The following is a 5,011-nucleotide window of genomic DNA, read 5'->3' as shown; positions in this document are numbered from 1 at the left end:
TGTGTCCTTAACAGCAGGGGTGCTGCGGGAAGGAACAAAGCCCCTATCCTCTCCCCCTCAAGATCCCTGTCAGTAGGGTCTCCTTCTGCGCCTGTTCTGGAAGGTTCAGGCCTCTGTCAGAGCCCTGGAGAGGAGGATAGTCAGCCTACACTTACCTTCCCTACCAGCCTCAAGCTCAGACAGGAGGTCAAGCCTGACCTCAAACATTTTCCCGTGCACAGGCATCGGCCTGGCTTTGATCCAGATGCAGCCCCCCACCCCCACCTGTTGAGTGTCATGTGGGACCATGCAGTGTCCTTCCTGCCAGAGCAGTGGGGACCTGGTTCTAAATCAACAGGCAGGTGCTGGAGTAGCTTTGGAGTGGCACGTGTATCCTAACTGTGCTCTCAGAGGATGCTCAGGGTGGACGGACTTCCCCAGCCCCACCTGCATGACCACGGCCTGGTCGAGAGTCCCCTTCCGTCGGAAGGTGCCTTCCCAGAATCTAGCTGGTTCTCAGTTTAGTAGAAAGATGTCTCAGTTCACAGGAGCTAGAAGGGGACACACTTGGTTCAGCCTCTTGAGGGAGGTGTGGTTACATGTGGGAAGAAGGCTGTGCCTTCGAACTCCTGAAGGGGTGTGGTGGGATGGAAGGAAGCTCCTCTCCACTTGAGACAACCCACCTCCACTTACCTCGGGGGGCTCACTAGACCCTCCAACGGAGCCCGTGGCCAGCGTCTGCCCTGTTGGGGTCAGGAAGAACCTTCCACTCTGCCCTTGCTGACCTCCACCACAGCCTCCTGCCTGGGCTCATTAGCCTTTCTGTCCAGCCCACAGCCAGCGTCCTGAGGGACACAGACCTCACATGACCCCTGGCTCCAGGGAGAAGAGGTCAGCCCCACCGGTCCCATGTCTGGAGTTGTTGTGTGGAGACTGTGACTCTTTGCCTCTGGAGCTGGGGGTCCCAGTTCTGCCTGCTGTCTCCTGTAGTCCCCTCTGTTCTGGGGGCTCAGCCTGACCCCACTCCCCCTACCCCCCTGTGGCTGGTTTCTGTGGGAGCACCGGCCACGTTTGGAGAGCATGTTATCTGTGGGACTACTGGGCTGGCCCCAGCCTCTCCCATGGGCCAGGGGTCCCGTGCTGCTCGGTGCTGAATCCTAGTGACAAGGTGATTGCCAATGTCCCCATCACACAAACCTCCCCCTGCCAGCCCCTGTGGACCAAGTGTGCAGTTGGCTGTTATATGGTGCCTGTCACTCTGAGACCCTGGCACAGAGGTGAGGGTGCCCAGTCTCAGGGACTCAGGAGCTCAGGGGTCCTCAGAGGAAAGTGGCAGAGCTGGTGGCAAGGCATGTGAAGGGTCAGATTAGCAAGTCACTCTGCTGCTTTGCTGTGTGGCTCCATGATCACTCACCTGCCCTTCTAACCGCAGCCGCCACTCTAGCTGGTTGAGGAACCCCTCAACCTCCATTCCAGCCGCCCAGGCCATGTGCTCCGTGTGGCCTCCCCAGGCCTCTCTGCTGTGGGTCTGAGGGTGTGGCTGCTTGCTGTCCGGTGTGGTCTGAGTCAGCCATCCGGGCCGTCGGTGAGAAAACAGACGTGGTCTCTAACTTTTGAGCAGGGGTCCCGTCCGTCCCGAAGAGGCCCTCTGACCATTTCCAATCACTGTGCACACTGCACTCTCAGGCCCCGCATGTCCCCAGACCACCAGGACCTCCAGCGGCAGCTCTGATGGACACAGCTTTCCTGAGCGTGGTTCCCTGTTGAGTACTGGCCGCCTCTTCTCTTCCCTGACTGCCTGCATTTCCACAAGTGTGTCCGACAGACCCATGGAAGACTGTCTGTCCCGGAAGGGACCTTGTCTGGAAGCCAGATCTCTAGCAGAGGTCCGAGGAGCTGGGGGACACTCCCCAACAGAAGCCAGCTTACCGCACCTTCCCTGGCACCTTCGGCCTCTGTCCCGAGTGCTGACATTCAGCTCCAAGACTTAACGTGACACTTGCCGTTGCTGCGTGCACAGAACACTGACTTGTTAGACACAGCAGCTGTCTCTACTCTGTGCTTACGAGGTGCGGTTTCAGGCCGAGAGGCCAATGACTGCCTTGTGAGCAAGGCGCAGTCACATCCCCACTGTATGGAGGAGATGGGGCACAGAGAGGGTGAGTAACTTGCCCAAAGTCACACAGCTGGGAGGTGTGGCACAGGCCGCACGCTTAGCCAGCACACCACACGACCCCCGGGGAGGCTGCGACACTGGACCAGGCCCTAGGCCAGGCCCTTGCCACAGCATGCCCACCCATGATACAGGCCAGTTCAGGAGGTACCTCTGAAGGACAAGGCTCAGATGCGAAGAGACAGATTTGTGAGCTATGAGAAATCAGAGGGATGCCACAGGTGGCCTGCCTCCTGCCTCAAACAAAAGCCAGCCAAGTGGGAGATGGCCACCAGTCCCCCTGAACAGGAGGCCAGAGTTAGCTTTACTCTGCTCACTTCCTGTGGGGACCTGGTGCTTGTGGGAGGGGCAGAATTTCCTGACTGCATCTGCGAGGCCAGTTTGCTGTGGGTCAATATTTACCCGTGTAACAGGCGGCGTTATCCAGGGTGCACCATATGCTGGGTGTGCTACTGGGCCAGGGCCGCCCCCGGGGCTCCAACAACAGACAGTTATTCTCAGGATTGTGGAGGCCGGGAGGGACCCTGGGATCACAGTGTCTCAGGGCCTAGTTCCCTGGGAAGGCGCTGGCAAGGGGGCGGGGGGTGGAGTCTCCTGCCTTCTGGTGGCTTCTTGGCTTCTGGGAGCTTGACTTCCCTTCAGGCTTTCTCCTTGTGTCTGTCTCCAAATGTCCCCTTTGTGTAAGGACACCAGTCATACTGGAGGACCCACCTTGTCTGAACAACACCTTCAATTACCTTTGTCTCCAAGAAGGTGACATTTTCAGGTACCTTGGGAATAGGACTTCATTGTATGATTAAACCCATGACACCCATGACACCATGTGCACAGCACTGTGTCTCAGACAGCTTGTCCGTCATCCCAGCACATGGCTTGTCCCCAGCAAAGAAGACCAGAGAGGATGAAGGCACCAGCCCTGCCCCCAGCGCAGCAGGAGGCTCCCTGGGGGCCAGGCCCCTCCAGTCTCTGTGCCCTGGGCAGCACACAAGTCTCTCTAGGCCTCTGCTTCTTCAGCAACAGAATGAGGACGCAATACCTCCTTTCAGACAGCCAAAGAGCAAATGGAATGAAGGACAGGAAAGTGACCCTTGGCCCTGGGCGCTTTAGTAGGACACGTACCTGTGGCAGTGAGCCAAGGGTGCTCTGCCTGTTTGGAACCTCTTTCTGCCGACCCCCGTAGAGAGTAGGCTCTTGGAAAGAAGTGGGTACCAGTGCCGCCCCCTCGATATGTTGGTGAGGGAGGGGTGCGCTGTTGACTTGTGAACTTGGCCTTGGGACACTTTGTCATGCTTTCATTCTCGGGTAGCTTGCCCAATTTTTGGACATTATTCAGCTTCCCTTTCCTGGTCATTAGGATATAAAACCACCCTGCATATTTAACAAGAGTGTACTCTTGATAGTTGATGCCTGAAAGATCATGCAGACTTCGCTACCACCACAGACAGGTGGGGTGACATGAGGAAAATGTGGCACTTTGCCATGTCAGTCGGAGACAGGGTGATGGGGACACTTCCAGACCCCCCATGCCCCAGGGTCTGCCAGTTCCAAGAGGGGACAGGGACAGGGGACAGGTGATCAGATAGAGCAGGGGGTACTAGGGTGATTGGGGACCTGGGTGGGGATGAACTATGATGGTGGAGGAGTCAGGAGGACTTCACAAAGGAGGTGCCCTGTGTGGGAAAATTTGTCCAGGAGGAGGGGTGGGGTGGCCACTGAGTATGTGCTGAAGCCAGCCATCGGGGATGTAATGGTGAGCGCTCCTGGCCAGGCAGACGGTGAGGCGCTCTCTCTACAACCATCAGAGCTGATGTGTGACCACTTTGTGCAATTTACAAAAATATAGCCTGATGAATGCTGATCCCCCACGTTCTAGACCCTGAGCCCATACAGCAACACATGGCCAGTGGCTCTCACCCCCAGGGCCCACTTAAATCCCTGTAGTGCTTTCAATACAGACCAGTGCCTGGGCCACTGGGACTGCGTCCTGGTGTCTGGAAGTCACCTGGGAAGGACTCTTGCAGAGGGACTAGCCTCCTGGGCTCTGTGATGTTACGGGACCCCCAGTTCCTGGTCCTTGCATATGGGGGGTGTGGATGAGAAGCAGCCAGACATAACCGAGGAGTCAGGGGTTTTGCCAAGAGCCCTTACTTCTTGGCAAGCCTCCTGTAGTCAGCTGGTTATCCTGTCCTGGGGTGTCAGGGCCGACAGAGGCACCCGCCCTGGGGGAAGTGTGAGCACCCAGGGAGGAGTGCAGGTGAAGCAAGGCCTGCACCAAGCCCCTTCCCCAGGAAGGAGTGAGCAGAAGCCATGGCACAGGAGTGGCTGGGTGGGACCCACAGTTGCGTTTCTCCTGCTGAAAGAATGCGTGCCGCCATCACGTCCGTTTCCAGCGCCTCCCCCCACCCACCCAGGGCGCTGTCTCCCACCCCACCCCTGCGCCCACAGCTTCATCGCCAGCCGGGACTCTGGCCCGGCTCACTGGGCAGCCAGGAGGCCAGGACCACGGCTCCCAGGGGTCGCAGGGGCCCCCGGAGTGTGGGACGCGCGCACAGCCCGCCGCGCGAGGGTTCCGCGAGGGGGCGCCGCGAGGCGAGAGGGCGAGCTGCAGGCTCAGGGGTCCTGGGGGTGCGCAGTTGGACGCAGGTCCCGCCGCCCGGGGCTCCTCTAGAGTGGAGGGGCCTGCTTCCACCCACTGGGGCTCACGCGTTTGGCGGGATTACGCCCCCTACCCCGCCCCGAGGCTCCCCGCAGGACTCCAGCGTTCTCCACGTCCCCAAAAGACGTCCCGGCGGGGGAAACTGAGGCTTGGCGCGCGGCGGGGCCCCCCGGTCACGCGGCCCCTCGGCTCGGCTCTCGGCC

The sequence above is a fragment of the Suricata suricatta genome, chromosome 2 (genome assembly GCF_006229205.1).
Source record: "Suricata suricatta isolate VVHF042 chromosome 2, meerkat_22Aug2017_6uvM2_HiC, whole genome shotgun sequence".
NCBI classification, from domain to species: Eukaryota; Metazoa; Chordata; class Mammalia; order Carnivora; family Herpestidae; genus Suricata; species Suricata suricatta.
Note: the sequence above shows the minus strand (reverse complement) of the source record.